The sequence below is a fragment of the Lissotriton helveticus genome, chromosome 3_2 (assembly GCF_964261635.1).
Source record: "Lissotriton helveticus chromosome 3_2, aLisHel1.1, whole genome shotgun sequence".
NCBI classification, from domain to species: domain Eukaryota; kingdom Metazoa; phylum Chordata; class Amphibia; order Caudata; family Salamandridae; genus Lissotriton; species Lissotriton helveticus.
This window is the reverse complement of record NC_136062.1, coordinates 246,480,906-246,499,304: the sequence shown is the minus strand read 5'-3', so window position 1 is coordinate 246,499,304 and position 18,399 is coordinate 246,480,906. Positions and strand designations below refer to the sequence as shown.

Genomic DNA, 18,399 nt, shown 5'->3' with positions numbered 1-18,399 from the left:
CAACGGTATTCTAATCTTAAAACTCTAAAGATTTAAGGTACAATACTAAAAGAATACTTACAGCATATTACAATTTCAAATACTGTCGTGACGGGTCATTGCCTGCCAACCCTTGATCTATGGATCATGATACCACTGTATTAGACAACAAAAAGCACACCAGAGCCTCCTGCTGGTGTTACCTCATCGCTATTCAGATCATAGTAAATTCCTGGTCTAAAAATTTGATATTATGTCCATGCGATGATACTTCTGCTCAATCAATGTTACATTGCATAATTTTTTGTAAATTTTATACCCTGCCAAGGAGAAGATTTTTAATTCCTATGATGAAAAAATGGGGGGGACAATGTAGAACAGCACTGTTGAGATTACAAATGCTGGAGGATGAACTGACTATGTTCCTTTTGTTGTCGTTCTTAAAAGTTATAATCAGATACAGGATCACAATGAACTGATTTATAACAATCCTCCAAGTTACTGTAAATTCTTTTAATGCATTTCACTTCCACTTTCATTGTACTTACATGAATTAAGACAATGCTTTGTTTTTTAAATCTTTTTATGGAAAAAATCTTTTTATAATATGATCTGTTTTTTATTGTGCTTTTATGGTTTTTATAATCAAAATCGAATAAAGCAGTTTTTGACTTTGACTTTTGACAATTTCAAATACTTTCATGACGGCTCATTGCCCGCCAACCTTTGATCTATGGACCTCGGCTGTATCTCATGATACCACTGTATTAGACAACAAAAATCACTCCAGGGCCTCATGCAAGTGTTACCTCATGGCTAATCAGATCATAGTGCCTCAAGGAGGACGTGGCCTTCTCAAGATCAAACTTCAGATCATTAGTTAGCTGAGGCCTCGTTGTGTGGAGCCTCCAACCAGACAGCACCATGTTCATTGTAAAGACCGAGACATTCTGCGTAGTTACCTCACATGGAGATCTAGCCTGTAATAAGAGGGTAATGTGGGGGTGCCCACAACCCGGGTCAGTGAGTTAATGCTCACTGCTGACGTCTGCTTTGATTTGCCGATCACTAGCTTGAATCCCAGCATGGCCAACTCAAAATTCCAACTTTGCAATGTTGGTAAGTCGAGTAGCATTACATTGGGTGACTGTAACATTTGTAATTTACACCACATATAAATTGTAATATCAACGTCAACACAATCCTGAAGGATAGCCAAAAAGCCATACACAAAGTTGAAAATACGTCACCGACACCTCGCCTCCTCCCATCGTTGATGTTTGGGTGTGGTACAGTGACAATGGACAACTGACGAACGAGGATGTTAACAAATCTCTTGCAGGAGTGGTCTCAACACGGTGTGGGGTGACATCTCTCGCGCTATGAGAGGGAACAATAATAGAGCCTGTGATACCATGAAAACACATTTCATTTCATTAGAAAAGTGCTCCTCCATTGTTTCGACTGCCATTAGTTTTAAGGACCACTACACTGACTGACCATTACCACAATTGTTGACATTACGTCAACTGCGACATGTCTCGTGCCCTGATAACTAGGACTGGAGTTAGTAATATGTGCAGTCTCTGCAAATGCAGGTCTAAAAAATAGACGTTGACTATATAATGTCAATGGTCGAAACAATACTCAGTTGGAGTAATGGTGGTGAAGGGAACTCTTTTATGTGTGGCTGTAGTCCTTGACAAAGGTTACATCACTCATAGTGTCATAAACCAATTGCTGAAGTGGGCTGAACCACTGCCCATGCTGGATGCTGTAGTGGACTGAAGAAAAATGTGACTGACACAATAACAGACCAAAGGACACAGAGGGCAAGCTGAACGACCTTAGAAGTAAATATGTTATATATTTATACATTTTTGAAAAATTTAAAGGGTCTTAGCTAAGATCATGGTTTTGTTTCTTGGTTTGTCCCAGATAGTTGTTTTGTGAATAACATCAACATGTTTGTCTTATTTTTCTTGCATTCCCTATGTTTACTCTCTATCACAAGGAGCACTATGGCGGCCAGATGCTAGCCTGACAACGGTAGAAGGTTTGAAGTTAGTCTACCTTGTAGATCTCTCCCTGCATGTTTTAGCTGTTGAAGGGTGTTAGTGAAGTCATCCATTTCTACTAGAGCTGAACTTGCAAGGACAGTAGGATTGCATTTTAGGGAGGGAGGCAGGCAACCCTCGAGGAAACGACGGTGGTGACCATTGTGCGACAGAGAGACCTAAAGACCTCTGTGAAGAGGAGGTTAGCCTATAGCTTTTTAGGTTTTCAGATTTGGGCATTTTACCATCTGTGCAGCAGCACTTGAATTGTTTTGCCTATGTTTGTTTCTCGATGATTCTTAGTTGTGTGATCAAATTTGCTCTGCTTGATCTCAGGTTTTGGTTCGATATGTAATATATTGTCCGCACCTAATTATAGGCTGGGCCGATGCCCTCATGAATTATGAAGCCAAAGCACAGAATTGTAAACCTTCTTCGTGATTCCTGCAGCCAGTGAAGATCGATCAGCAGTGAGTTGATGTGCAAGGATTGTTTGAGATTCAGCTGCTTCACTTTTCAACAGTGGTGGCTGGCATCTACGGGGAGGGGGAGCAGGTGCGTGCAAATATTAATAATAAAATTTTACCTGAACCGACGACCTCCCCTCCGGACCCTTCACAGGAACTGGATGTTGCAGTGTGGGCACCAATCCTGGCGCTGCTCTCATGCTGTGAGAGCAGATTCCGGATTGGAGGGAGCGGCCTCACTCGGCACGCCCCAGCGCTTTGGAGGCCTGCACTTACTCTAATCCAGCTGTCTGAAAACAGCTGGGTTAGAGGTTTCAAATTGCGCATGTCTGGCTGACCATCGTAAGATGACAAGCCAAAGGGACATGCAAACTTTGAAAAGTGCACAAACAGCCCACCCTCTTCCCTGCTGCTGTCATTCAGCAGTGGCCCCCTCCCGATCCTGATTCACAGTTCAGGACGGGAGAATGGAAAATAAAATGGTAATGAATTGTCATTTTATTTTTCATCTTTGGGGGTAATATGAGTGGGGCGACGCTCCTCTGCTTCAATGGAGGAGCCGCCCCAGTTTTACAATCTTTGGAGTTTCTGAATGTCTTTTTGGGCGCTAAGGAGTAGACGGTGTTACGGTAATGCACTCTGTGCAATGGCAATGCCTTGATGAGTTTATTTTAAAGTTTTAGTTGGTGGAGAAGAATGATCCATTTACATACAAAAAGTTGGGACGTTGATGAGCAAACAACAGTACTTTGTCAAACCACACCCCAAAATTCTTAGTGCCAGATTTACTAAGAGTTTGCACTAGTGGTATGTCATTGTTTTGGAGCAGCCCCAACGCGAAATCTATTTTGCGATTTACAAAGCCAGATTTGTGTGTAATTCAGCTAGTGCTACCTTGAGTTACCTCACATCAGCGTGGCATTAAATGTGTGGAGCATATGAGTTCCTATGCATCCACCCATGTATTCTGACGCAAACCCAAATTCACTAAAGTCAGCAAACATGGACTTGTACCAAAACAGTGCACTTTCCAGAGGCTAGCGCAAGAGGAGAAATATTTTTATTTCTCCTCGTCTTTTCCTCTTTCTGCAGCACATATGCAAAAAGGATAGTGTTTGTGCAGGAAGGCATCTCTTCCTGTGCAAAAACTATCCTGACCACAATGCAGACACGTTTCGACATGACATAAGAGTGCCTGTGTTGGTCTAGGCAGCCACAAGTGCACCAGTGCTAGGAGAGGGCAGAACCGCACCCTATCTTTGTACATATGGAGCACGTCTGCTCCCTCCCTTCCATGCAGCACTGCAACTTCCCTTGCTGCACTCGTTGCATGAAAGGTCAGTAAATCCAGACTCTCGTGTTTGGACTGGTAATGCACGGACCCAAGTTTCTCCGATAACCTTACATACAAATTCAATGGAAAAATGCCTTTAGGAGACATCTGTAAACAGAGAGGAAGATGCTTTACTTTATTACTAGTGCAATTTCTGAGTTATTTGCAAGCCACCAACCTTTTATTTCCTTTTTTGAGCAGCTGTTTTAGTTTCAGTTGCATTATAGTTTCATAAGGGAGGCGTACCAAGTGGCGCGTGCTAAACCCATTGCCATTTGCCTGTCATCTCAAATTAAGTCGGTGAGAGAGGCGAATGAAGAAGCTATGCTCCTGTTCTGGGTCAACTGTAATACATTATTACTAACAACTCAACTTATAAGCGAGTTGTGAGGTAAAAACTAATAAGACAATAAAAGACAGGCCTTAATGCGGCTATTGAGGTAGCCCAGGCATTGAAACACCCTAAGTAAATCAGTTTATAGAAGTGCTATGCAAGCTTGTGTAGTGGATGAGGGGATTTGTACAAGGGACACTTATAGCAAACCTTGTCATGGCACTTCATAGATTAGAAAGTTCCCCCGCCCTACTCCTTTTGGTTACCCGTAGCTTGCACCTTCTTTTCTTCCAATCTGTGGCATTCAGGGACTTACCATCACAGTTTCACACTACCTTGATATTATACCAGGACCGCTGCTCGTGAGTGTGGCGGCCAAGGCATACGTTGGTCCTGTGGCACTCAACAGCAACCGTGTGAGGGGGGATTTAGTGGGGCATACAGCACTTGGTCCGACAGCTGCTTTAATTGCACCCCCTCTGGGCACTGTGCAAAGGCCAGGCCCCGTCATCGCGAGATAATAGTCGACTGCCCGCAGCTCTGCGCAGTCTTTTCGCGAAGCCGGCCAGAGGGGTAGACCTTTCTGAACGCCGTCTCTGCATTAGTCACCGTCCTCTCATGTCATGCGCAACCTCTTGCTCTGTTCAGCACAGCTACGGGGCAGAATTTCCTCACCATCAAGGACTTTCGCCCTCAGTGCTCCCAATCTGTCACCTTCAATGAGTACATATGCATAAGCGCCTTGAGGTTATCTAGCTCAAATTATGCCTGCTTGTTGTATTCGTATCATCTCATGGTGTGCTGGGGTGATACCACTGGTAGGTAACTGCACTGCTAAACAACTGCTGTAGTTGGTGTCCAAAGTTTCCTTTTTTTACCATTAATTCTCATGTAGTGTTGTTTCTTGGTGCTACGGTTTGCAGTTTGGGGTCACCCACGGGTTTGGAGTTAAAACCTTCCACCCTCAGACCTTCTGGAAAATAAAGCAAACAATCGGGCGCCTTAAGGAAACTTTAAGTTACATTAAATGATATAGCATGTGTACTTGAGTGTGAGTTGTGAGAATGTGTGTGTGTATATATATATATGTACATACATACATATATATGTATATATATGTATGTATGTATTTGTTGTATGGTATAATTTTTCTCTTCTACACCCCCCACCCTCCTAACATACCTAAAATGATGAGGACCGGACATTGACCATAATGAAGTGTGTAATTACTATTCTAACTCCAAACTCTTTTCAGAGCGAACCTGAAAACACACCTTTTCCCGCTATAACCCTGGCCCTCTCTTTTCCCCCTGACTCGTTTCTCGGATGAGAGTCTTCAGTAATTAGCGCGGGGATACACAGTTGTGCAGCCATGCGCTCAATAAATGTTTTTATTATTATTATTATTATTAAGCATGCTTTGATAGTAAGGTTGGTTATAAAGCAGACCGAGGCAAATATAACAGCACTTTAGATTTTTTGATACACTGGGACTGGTACTCCTAATGCACTGGTCCCAACCAAGATAGTGTTTGCCTAGTTCTTTTAGGGGTTACCCATGCTATGAAGACCGATCCGGTTCTCACAGCGTGGGTCTCCCTCTCTCGCTCTCTCTTCTCCCTTCTCTTCTCTTCTCGTCTCTACTCTTTCCTCTTCTCGTCTCTTTCCTCTTCTCATCTATTCATTGCTCTTTCCTCTCCTCTTCTCTCATCTCATCTCCTCTCCTTTCCTTTCCTCTTTCCTCTCCTCTCCAGGTGCCTAATTACAATATTGTCAAAGAAAAGACCAGAATGGAGTGTGAGAGGAAGCGGAGTCGGCAGTTGGAAGTAGTTGAGCAGAGATTTGAGTCACATCATTATACCAATAAACGTTTCTACTCATTGTGTGTCCTTGCTTTCCTCTTAAATATATGTGTGTGTGTGTGTGTGTGTGTCGTGTGTGTGTGTGTGTATATATATATATATATATATATATATATATATATATGCTTCAAATGTATGAAGGGCTATTTTTTGTGATTGAAAATTGGATGCATAAATGATGATCACTGGTTTACTGTAAGTTACTTACTGCACAGTAAGTGGAGGGAAGTTAGATCACCAGTTTTCTTCATGTTTCTATTGCAAATCATTCTGCTCAGGTGCCTTAGTCAAATTGGTTACACTCTATACCTTCCAGAACACATTAGGTTGTCCAATGAAAGTCCAGTACTGGAACTCTGGTGCACTGATGACGTGGAGGGGTGACCCACTACATGAAGGACTGTGGTATTTACAAGGGATGGAGCTTGTTGTGACGCTCCAATGGACATCGAGGGTCATTAAGATAACAGTACTCTAAGCAAAATAAGCGAACGTGGAGCACAGAAAACAGCACTCCCAGAATATATATGACCCTTGAAACAGTCCACATGAAACAGCTTGAAACTGTAAAAACACACTGTGTCTGTTTGGCGAGTATAGGTACAAGCAGCTATCCTGGCGCCAAAAGAGTAACTGTCCAGTTAAGCATGCAGTTTAGTATGGTATTATGAACATTCAAAAATTAAAATATCCTGAAAAAGTTGAGGGATCCATTATTTTTGAGGCAATGTAGATTTTCCTAGTAGTTTATGAAGGAAAGTCATAATTTCATTAAAGACACGCAGGCAAGATTTATGCTTCTCCGATCTTCCTTTATTTTTAACAGCAGCAGTCAAGATTCAGAAACTACAAATCCTTTAAGGCCTGGAACCACTAACCAATTGGAAAAGACATGCAGTATTAATAACATCCAATAGCAACCCAGCAATACCTATAATAAAGCCAGACTGCAAACAGTCCTCTTTTCTTGTGCAAGAAGTGAATTAACATTGAACAACGAACAAGTGAAAGCACAATTGCAAATGCCAAAGAGAACATTTCTTGGCAGAAGCTCATGACTCTAGGCCCCAAACATACAGGTGAGGACGTAGAAGACTTGGAAACGCCATGAAGGTCCAGATGAGGAGGTTAACAGGAAGCACCAGGAAAAGATGGAACATTCTTAAGAGGAAGCCGGAGGAGCTGGAGCTGCTGCGAGGGAGGGAAAGAAACATGAAATGAATCACTGTTTTTTTTATTTGTTTATTGACAGGCTTGCAATATGCACACACAAACCCCAAGGCTGGGGTGCAGTAATACATTCCTCACATATATCGATACCAGCCAATTTATATGTATAACATACAGAATACAAATCAACTGTCCCCCCCCCGCCCCTCCCTGCACTTGAACAGTTTTTCATCATACAATTGTCGGATCCAAAAAAACATGTGGGCAGATATGAGTGGCAGTCCATAGGAAATAATTCCAAGTCCAATGAGTCCTGGCCAGACACATGAGGGAAGAAGGCAAATAAAGAAGTAAGACAAATCACACAGCAGGGTGGCTCAATAAATACAGTTAGTGGAGCCCAAAAGTCTTTGGGTCGTGAGGCCTCCGGCAGCACCTCCGCGTACGTCTCCAGTTGTTCCCTGCAATATATTAAATCTCTGATCCATTTCTTCACAGTGGGCAAGGATTTTCCACCCAAGCATTGCCCACAGCACGCTTAGCCAGCAGGGTCGAGACAGCGACCAACTGCCTCCTGCAGGGCTTGAGATATTTCACGCTACCCAGCAGGCAGACTTCCGGGTCACATCGAAGCGCTCTCCAAAACAACGTCCAAAAGCACACTCGCAACCATAGCCCAAAACGCAGCTATCCCATCACACTGCCACGCCAGGTGTAAGAAATCTGCATCAGCTTGCCCACACCATACACAATTAGCTGGCCGAATCTGTGTCACTGCACTGGAGTATAATATAACTGGTGCAAAAATTTTAAATGACTAATGCGCAAATTACAATTCGCCGTGAGGTGCCCAGTCAGCTCGCAGCAAAACTTCCAGTGATCTAGCGGTAGCGCATGTCCCAGTGTACGGCTCTATTTGAGATATGAAGGATAGTCCCCCGACTCCCTTTCCCGCTGTGACGCATCGTATAGCCTGGTGATCAGGTACTTGTGTTCTGTCCCAGCCAGCACCGCCTGCAGTCCATACAAGGGGGGGCCAATAGGCCCCCACGCAAGCATGGCGGGGCCCGGCCCCTCCCACACCCCGTCCCTTTCGGGGCCGCTTGCCCCGCGCCCTCGCCCCGGAAGTACTGGTGTGCTTCCGGGGCGAGGGGGCGGGGTCGCGGCGGCGAAAGGGTTAAAAGCCTGGGGAGCGCGGGAAGCGGCCTCTTTGTGCCCGCGCTCCCAGGCTCGCTCCTCGCCCCGCCGTGGGGCCGTGTAATTTTCTCTTTTTATCTTGCAGAGATCACAGGTGTGTCGCGGTATTTCCAGCGGTCGGCATTGGTGCTAGGACTATCGTGTGCAGGTCTATGCGGGGCAGCGGAGTTTCTTGGACGCGGCCAGCATGGATTCTGGAGCGGACGGCGCAGCTGGAGCAGGACGCGCGGCGCAGGAAGAGTCTGATAGAGAGCCCAGGAGAGGTCGGGAGTCTTCGAGCCCGGAGGTTCCCATGACTCGGACTGGGGCTTAAAAGGTGAGCCGTGGGGCCGCGGGTGCTCGAGCGGGTGAAAGGCAGGGGCGGGTGCCGTGCGCGGTGTTAGCGAGCCATAGTGCCTTAGCCTGGGGCGGACTGGTATGTGGAAACCCACCGCAAACGTCGAAAAAGCTGAATTTTATAGCAGATGGATTGTAAGTGACCAAAAACCTACATAGCATTAAAGGACATTTTTAAAATAAGCGAGCTGCGTGAGCGCAGTGTTTTTTGGGGGGAGTTTCAATTGGTTGATTACATTCCACAAGCGCGGGGCAGGCTCGGCTCAGTTTATTCTGCGCAACTAGTGGCGGAGCAGAAACGAAGCTAAGCAGGGACAGCTAGGGCAGAGAGCGGATGGGAGACCAGAGAAGGTTCCTTCGTGTAAAATGGTTTGAGAAGCAACAAGCTATGGGAGAGTAATTATTGAGGTAAACGTGTCTTCATGGAAGGCAACTGATTCTACACTTGTTCGTGATATATGATGCCTGAACCGGTCCATTGTAGATGTGGAGTTGCAGGGACGCGTGGTCTGAGCTTGCATGTTCAACTTTGGACGCGGCTGTGGTTTGCTTTCCAGGGCTCTCTTGGTGTAGTGGTTATCACGTTTGCCTGGCACTCGAGGGGTCCCCGGTTGGAGACCGGGCGGAAACACTTTTTGGGCGGGGATTCGGTGCAGGAGCCGCGTGTGTTGCTTTTCGTTTACAGATTGTCAGGTGTGTTGTTCGCATTGGCGTATTTGTTTCACTTTAACTACCAGGGAACCCTTTCTTGTCCGTTTGACATATGATGACCTATCAAGTAGCCAAGATGCTGTTGAACTCGTTTGCTTTTGGGCAATGTAGCGCACATGTCACGAAGTGATAATACAAAGTCTTCTGCACTAGATGACATAACTGTTGGGCTTGTGTTTTCAGATCTCTGCCTATAGCTAGTGCTATGTGTGCGAAATATAGGTGCTCTTACACACGTTAGTCTCATATGTAACATTTAAAGCAATCTCTATTCAATGTTTGTGAGTTTGGTTATTTTCAGTGCAAACAAACACATTTAAAGGAGAAGTTACTACCCTAATTTCTCACAGCACTGCTTGTGAGGGAGGGATCAGGAGTGATCATACACACTTAATACACGAGCAGAACACACAGCAGCAGCATTTTACGTCAATTTGACCTTTTGTCAGCTATAGAAGTCTGAACTAATTAGTACATTGCACTTTACGGTAGTCAGAGAGCATCTGGTTTACATCCTAGAGCACCGTGCCTGTGTTAAAATCGGGACCTGCTAAAGATAACGGAAAGGAGGGGAGCAGGCTATTTGGTGATTGTCCCGTGCCTGAACCTGCCTGCTCCTTGAAGGTGGTCCTTCAGAAAGTATATTGACTCCATATTTCATTTGATTGTTCCAAGCCATCTATGTACTGTCTCTGGCCCTCTTTCCTACCTAGGTAAAGAATGTTGCAAATTTATTTCAATTTCGGATTGGGCACGGATTTATGCAGTCTTATCATCCTGCTAGGTGGGGAGGGGCGGGAAAGACTAGCGAGTTGAGCTGTGGCGGAATTGAGACGTGCAGATATTGGGCACGCGTTGGGGGTGTATCTGTGTGGCCTTGTAGACTGCCCAGCATTTTGAGATTTCGACAAGCCATGTTGTAGGCCCTGCTCGAACAGTTGCACCGAGTGTCAGGTATCGACCATTAAAGAAGATTGGCAGAAGGGGCTTGTGTAGCACGAACATTAAACCAGTGCTGACCCATTAAAAGCGTAGTACAGGAGACAGACTATGGGCCCAGGGCTGAGACTATTGAGATCTTCTTTGCATTCATCTGTGGGTATGTATATGTTTATGCATATGTAGGTATGCATTTGTAAAATTAGTATGGCAGGGGAATTTCTCGCTGTTGCAATTTCATTGCACTCGGTAAAACAGTTGGCTGCTCCGTGGTCTGGTGCCAAACGGCATTATGTTGATTAAATGGAGCTGACTCGTAACCTCCGGCATCTAGCATCAAGGACCAAGTAAAGGGAGCGTGGTGTCAATACCTGGTTTAAATACTGAATTAGAGTACAGAGTATCCGTCATAATGAATATAAATTCCGTATACCACATTAAAGGAGGACTAGTTTACTACATCACACAGTGTGCTTGGCGCAAGTGCTGTTTAACACTCACTCCCTTGCATCCTTAGTATGATGGCGGGGTGAATGCTTAGTCCCTACAGTGCATGATTCCTATTAGGTAAATACTCCTTAGAGTGTAAGGTGGGAGTAGGAATGTAACGGGCCCGCTACAATGCATGGTTTAACCAGGCATGGTACTGCTTGAGGCGTAGTACTGTTGTGCTCCAGTTTGGTGGTGAAGGGTTGCATGGTACGGCTTGAGGCGTAGTACTGTTTTGCTCCAGTTTGGTGGTGAAGGGTTGCGCGATGGTTAGAGTGGCAGACCCTGATGCAGAGGTCTAGCCCGGGACCAGGGGTCAATCCCCCGTCTTGGGGGTTTTGGGCTCAAGTTACCAGCAACTGCCAGCCTCTGATGTTCACGAATTTGCATTTAAGTACAATAGTGGGGTAGGATAGGTACTATCCCAGAGCCTATCACACCTGTTTACAAGCAAGTTGGTCCAGGGAATTGTTGACCGGGGGACCACCTGCTACTGGGGTTTGCAATAAGGCAGTGGGAATTTTAAGTAGAATTGTGTGGGTAGGTTGAGTACTATCCCACATCCTATCACACCTGTTTACAAACGAGGGGGTTCAGGACATAGTTGGCCAGGGTGACCACCGGCTACTGGTGATAACAATATGGCAATGGGCCATGTTAGCTCACAGGTTATTCAAAAGGATGGGTCAAGGCCATAATAAATTGCCGGCTGAAATGGGAAGAATTTTATCTTTTTTGGTTAAATCAGGAAGGTCCAATGTGGGCACAGGAGGGCTGCACCCATGACAGATTGGTAGGAAAACCAACACGCTATAAAAAATGTTATATTTAGAGGCACTGTATCTAAATGCATTTAATGTATTAATTCTAATCTCAGGGAGGCCGCCCATTGTACACCTACAGTGGGGCAAGAACACGTCAAACGCTCATTTGTCAGAATGGTTGATTGCAAGGAGCATGAAAAGCTGCCCACATGGGTTTAAATACTGTGACATTAGGATAGCAGTTGTTGTGCCCTTTATGACTCAGCGACAAGACGGTCGTGGTAGCTACTTATGTGGTCGTTAGACAATGTGACCATGATGGCTGGGCGGGCACTGCAATCTGATCCCTGCTTGACACCGTCCTTGCACTGACCCCGCAACCCCATAATAAGTTTTCTGGGTGCGGGAATTTTTGGGTGTTTCCACTTCACCTGGGTATCTGCCCGCTACTTACAACGGTAACATGGGAGAGTGGTCTACGTAATCGACAATACTAGTTCGGGGTGACCGGGGGGCTTGCTGATTCAAGTTACCCTGGCGTACGTGCTTGCCTAGGCCTATATGCACTTGCATATCAACTTAACAACAGTTGGCACTCAATTCTTCCCCACCTGTTTTTTGCCTAGGTAAGTCAGCCATACCAAAGGTCAGCCAGGAAATTGCCATTCCATAGTAGGCCTGTTAGTGTCAGGTACTTTCCCCAGAGGACATAGAACACGCAAAACTCACGATGGTAGTGTGGATCTAAAGAGGAAGGTCGTGATCATGCCGAAATCACAGCTCTGATACTGCTGGTGCTCTTATATGGGCAGGAGGGTCAGACAGATTTGCAGATGAACAGGGCTGAACTGGGGGAGGCAGTATGGGTTGATGAACGGTAACACATTAAACCCTGATCTCTTGAAACTGGCAGCGGGAGGGCCACCTGTTACTTGCAACTTGTTAAGGAAATGATGCTCAGTCTGGGATCATGAGAATAATATATATAGGTTATGGTTGCCCCTTAGTTATATTACGCGTTACCACTGTCAGCCACGGTCGAAGCCAACAGTCAGGCGCGGGGGGTTCGATACTTAGATTACGTATATTTCATCAAGTCGTCCTTGGGTGGGTGTTAATACAAACTGACTGTTCCTTTTAAACTGATATCCTAATCATCCTTAAGGAGTCATGAGGGCGTTATGGGGTGCACTGGGGACCCCATCCTTTGTGTCACTGCACTACACACTGGGTAGTATTCGCCATTGAAGGCCATTTTACAGGGCACTCTTTGTAACACTAGTACAGTCAGGCTACAGGGGACACAAACTGAGGCGATGAGCAACACTTAGTCGGAAGTGTTTTAGGAGTATGCATCTGACACCAATTGTATATCAAACGTAGCAAGGGATGGCAATGTAAGACTAGCACGTATACAGCAGTTATCGCCAGAAACACTAATGGTTTGTGTTTATCTTTTCCATTTATGTATCGCCGGGTCCATGGTGGATATCTGGAGTGCTCCGCATCACAACAGCTGCTACAGGGGGACAGCCCAAGGGATGCTGACGTCAGGTACAGGATGGCAAACAACAACGCAAGTGGGATGGGCGAGCGATCAAAAGACGCAAGAAGTGCCGACACAGAGTTGATTGTTTCGGTGTGTAAGCCCGTATATTGGGCTAGCGGCAGTAATGTAGCAGGATGTGGTTTCACAAAATGGCAGTATTTGCCGTAACAGGAAAATGTATACCTACAGTAACGGCGCCTGTGCACGCGGGGCCACCAGTGTCAGCATGATATGCATAGACCACCAATTGGTAAGTGACAACGGTAGAGAGGGGACAGTACACAAGGGTGTGCAGTTCCTAACCTCGGCAACCCCAGGAATGGTAGGCCTAGGCAACGCCTCATTTCCCCAGGTCAGGAAGTAGGGACTTCCATGTTAAAAGTAGTACCATACACTTAACACTTTACAGAGCGTAGTGGCTAGGTGTGGATGGTTAGCATACTGTACAGTATCCCAGTGGGAAGGGTGGAATGGTAGTACCAGGATACCCCCGATCATAGCATCCGCGGGGACCCTCGAGAGGCGTGCCCCCAAACCCTCGTTCATTTTAGGACATGGGGTAACGATGATAGGACCCAGATTGCACCATGGGGGGCTGCTTTTTCCCCCGGCTGCACGTAAAAGGGGGGGGGGGAATAGGCGAGTGCACAGAGTCACTCGGTGAAGAATCACTCGATAAAGAGGATCCACACTTGGTTTGAGAAACTATTTCATACACATTAATCTCAGAATGTCCCACAGGGGGTCATCACAGGACCAAGTAGACTAACAGTCGGCTGATAATGAGGGGTTGACGTTTATTAGACGCTCTACTCACAGGGTGGGGGGGTCCAGTGGACAGAGGCGGGGAGGCCCTAGGGATAGGGAACTAAATAGCAGGGGTAGAGGGTTCTTGGATTATGAAGCTATGACCTTTCTGTGGAGGCGGTTGGGGGGGGGCCAGATAGTCGGTAAACTACCTGGCCTGTGGCGGTAAGGTCATTAATCGGTGAGCAGCATTTTAAGGTCCTTACGGGGGGGCGGACCCATTCACAAAAGGGGCCGCCCGCGGGAGGGGCCATTGGTCTCTCTCAGAACTTCAGGGGCAGGATATGATATCCCGTTGTAAAGGGTGCGGGGGAGGGAGTCTACGCTTTCCTCAGGCTGGTAGCCACCCCTCACAACACTGAGACGTCACTAAGGTGCGCGAGTGTCTGGGCCCTCCTGTTATGGTTAAATGGAGTTCCGGGAGCGCACGTGGGTGTAACGTGCCCTGGGTTGCGCATGCGCATCTTCAACGTGAGAGCGCAGCTGTAAAAGGATCTGACACCGGTTGGCGACCTTGCCGTAGGACTTTATTATTAAAAATATTAGAATGCAGTTTAATTTTCAGGATGATTAGATTACGTTAGGAAACACGCTGTACTAGCTATTTGTTAAGGTTAGCCCATCATACCATGTCGAAACGGATGTCAATCTAATCTTCTGAAAAGTGTGCATTTTAATAATTGTCAGAAATGTTTATTTGATTAAAAATTTTTGATTTGTTTTTATATTTTAATAAATACGGCCAGGGGGGGGGGCCCGTACCCCCCCTTGACTTCCAAAGACCCCCATGTGTCGACTGGTTGAGTTGGGTAATTCAGTCAGTGTTTTAAGGGGGGAGGTGGCCGGCAGTCCAAGACCATGATACAAGGGGGGGCCAATAGGCCCCCACGCAAGCATGGCGGGGCCCGGCCCCTCCCACACCCCGTCCCTTTCGGGGCCGCTTGCCCCGCGCCCTCGCCCCGGAAGTACTGGTGTGCTTCCGGGGCGAGGGGGCGGGGTCGCGGCGGCGAAAGGGTTAAAAGCCTGGGGAGCGCGGGAAGCGGCCTCTTTGTGCCCGCGCTCCCAGGCTCGCTCCTCGCCCCGCCGTGGGGCCGTGTAATTTTCCCCACCCTCCATCCCTTGTTAGCAGACCTTGGGGCCTGGCAAATGGTGAGAATCAGGTTGGTCAATGTGCCAGACTATAGGTTAGGGGGTTCGATCCAGTAGGCCTTGAATTTCCCGTTTACTGGAAGGTAGAACAGATGTAAATATTTTGTGCAGTGCCATGATATTTAACTAATTCTCTCCTTAGGCCGTTTTCCCGCTTACAGGAGTATCTGTATATGTATATGTTTTGTGCTTTGCTGTGTATTAACAATTTTCTCCTTAGGCCTTTTTTCCTTTTAGAATAGCAATGTCGTATTTATTATGTGTGTCTGGCGGTAAGGTCATTAATCGGTGAGCAGCATTTTAAGGTCCTTACGGGGGGGCGGACCCATTCACGAAAGGGGCCGCCCGCGGGAGGGGCCATTGGTCTCTCTCAGAACTTCAGGGGCAGGATATGATATCCCGTTGTAAAGGGTGCGGGGGAGGGAGTCTACGCTTTCCTCAGGCTGGTAGCCACCCCTCACAACACTGAGACGTCACTAAGGTGCGCGAGTGTCTGGGCCCTCCTGTTATGGTTAAATGGAGTTCCGGGAGCGCACGTGGGTGTAACGTGCCCTGGGTTGCGCATGCGCATCTTCAACGTGAGAGCGCAGCTGTAAAAGGATCTGACACCGGTTGGCGACCTTGCCGTAGGACTTTATTATTAAAAATATTAGAATGCAGTTTAATTTGCAGGATGATTAGATTACGTTAGGAAACACGCTGTACTAGCTATTTGTTAAGGTTAGCCCATCATACCATGTCGAAACGGATGTCAATCTAATCTTCTGAAAAGTGTGCATTTTAATAATTGTCAGAAATGTTTATTTGATTAAAAATTTTTGATTTGTTTTTATATTTTAATAAATACGGCCAGGGGGGGGGCCCCGTACCCCCCCTTGACTTCCAAAGACCCCCATGTGTCGACTGGTTGAGTTGGGTAATTCAGTCAGTGTTTTAAGGGGGGAGGTGGCCGGCAGTCCAAGACCATGTTTCAGTGTTTGTGGTTCAGTGGGATAGTTAGGGTAAACGGAACTGACCGCCTGCCACACTCTCATGCAGGTAAATCCTAACATCAACCCGGAATTTCGTCCTGCCTTTACATTCGGGAGTGGGCAGAACTGGCCATGTTTATATAGGTCCCCCATTCGCGTAACTCCAACATTCTCCAATGCTCGAAGGGCAGGGCGCACCTGAGCTGCCGAAATGTCCGGGTGCGCCGCAAAAGGGAGCCTCAGGCATATAGGTAATCTAGCTGTGCCCCCCTGGCAAGAGTCCGCCAGGCCCAGGCAGTGCACTGCACCGGGTTAATTTTCATCCTGGGGCCTCCGCTCCCTCCAGAGAGTGCTGCAGCCATTAGCGGCAACGGAAGTACCGCATCGGCCTCAATTGCCTTGTGCGCCAGGAACCGATGCGGAAACAACCAATAGTGAGCGAACTGCGCCTGCGCGCAAAGGTGTAATATAAGTGCATATCAAGTGCCTTGAACCCGTCCTGGTCGAACGGCTGCACTAGGACATTCCAACTATATCGAGGCTTCTTACACCCCCCATACAAATGACTTGAGGGTCAATTGCAGTGTCTTGAATAGAGAAGTATTTAGCTGAATGGGGATATTCACAAACAAATATAACAATTTGGGTAATGTGTATATTTTTGTGACTGCAATACGATCAGCAAGCGACAGCGGCAGTCTAGACCACCGCTCAGCCCTATCAGTGATCTGGGTTACAACCCGCCCATAATTCATGGAGATGACCTGGTCGGGTTCCCTATGCAGCCAGATCCCTAAGTATTTCACCGTGTCCAAGTCAGAGGGAAGTCTAGCTCAACCTTGCGCGTGTCAGCTGTCAGCGGGAACACTGTTGATTTAGCCCAGTTGATCCCTAAGCCAGAATAGCCTTCAAATTTGACATACTCATGGAGTAATACTGGCAGATAAGTCTCTGGCTCATGTACATAGAGTAGCATGTCATCTGCGTATAACGAAACAACAAGAGGTCGCTGCCTGAAACGAAATGCAGCCGACGTGTGTAACCGGCACAATTTGCAAGCTAAAGGCTCCAGTGCCAGCGTGAAAAGCATCAGCGACAGGGGACAGCCCTGTCGTGTGCCTCTGCCAATCGAGAAGGCCGAGGACACCCAGCCATTCACTCGCACCCTGGCAACAGGCTCAGTATACAGCACACTAATCCATTGGTGTAAGAATGGTGGAAGGCCAATTCTTGTTAAAACAGAGAACATATAGTCCTACTGAAGGAAATAAAATTATTTTGCTGCACCTAGCAGCACTGCCACCGCTTGGAAGTCGGGGTCAAAGTAATGTAAGGTAGTGAAAGCCGTACGTAAATTATGGGTGGTAGAACTAGCAGGGACAAACCTGGCTGGTCAGGTAGAACCAGGAGAGGGACCAGCGGCTGTAGCCGGATAGCAATCATCTTTGCTAGGATCTTAGCATCAATATTAATAATGGACAGAGGCAGGTAAGAGTCGCAGCGATTAGCAGCCTTATCAGGTTTTAAAAGCATAACCAGGAGAGCCTCCTTCAAGGTTGGGAGAGATGTCCAGCATCATAGACCTCTGCATAAACGTCTAGAAGCCTCGGGCCAGGTCATCAATGTAAGCTTTATTAAATTCACTGGGAAGCCCATCGAGCCAAGCGGCCTTACATGTAGGGAGGGACATAATAGCAAGTTTTACATCTTCCACGTCAAATGGTTGTGTAAGATATTTTCTGTGTTCCAGAGATGGCCAGCCGAAGGCAACATCATCAAGGTAGGAGTGTATGTCCACCGCGGGGACTCAAGACTTGCATTCATACAATCTAGAATATAAATCAAGAATAGCCTCGCTATTCTCAGTTGTAGTGTAATGGGCCACCACCTCATCATCCAACATTTCTGTAATGAAGTCTTGACTTTGCGGTGCTGCCAGTTTCTGTGTCAGTGAGCGGATAGGCCTATCCCTCTCCCTATAGTACAGCGCTGTGGATCGTCTGGACCTGTGAGCCATTTCTTGATCCACAGTATCATTGAGTTCCGTCACTAGCTTTCATATCTCAGATAGCGTCGCAAGATATGGGTCTGTCTCATCTCGAGAGTAGAAATTTCCCGCTCGAGAGTAGAAATTTCCGCTGCCAATTTGTGGCTTCTGCGCCGAAGATCCCTTGGTACACCAGCCTGTGTCCCCATGTATACCCCCCGGATAGTCACCTTGAACCCCTCCCTCAAGACACCAGCGCTGTCCACCGAGCCTTCATTTTCACGAAAATAATTCCAGA

At 46.8% G+C, this 18,399-nt stretch overlaps 1 protein-coding gene across 1 annotated transcript in view; it reads left to right on the top strand.

The window, feature by feature from the left end:
• LMAN1L (lectin, mannose binding 1 like) overlaps positions 1 to 18,399 on the top strand; it is a 362,659-nt gene that overhangs the window by 283,971 nt on the left and 60,289 nt on the right. The window lies entirely within an intron of this gene.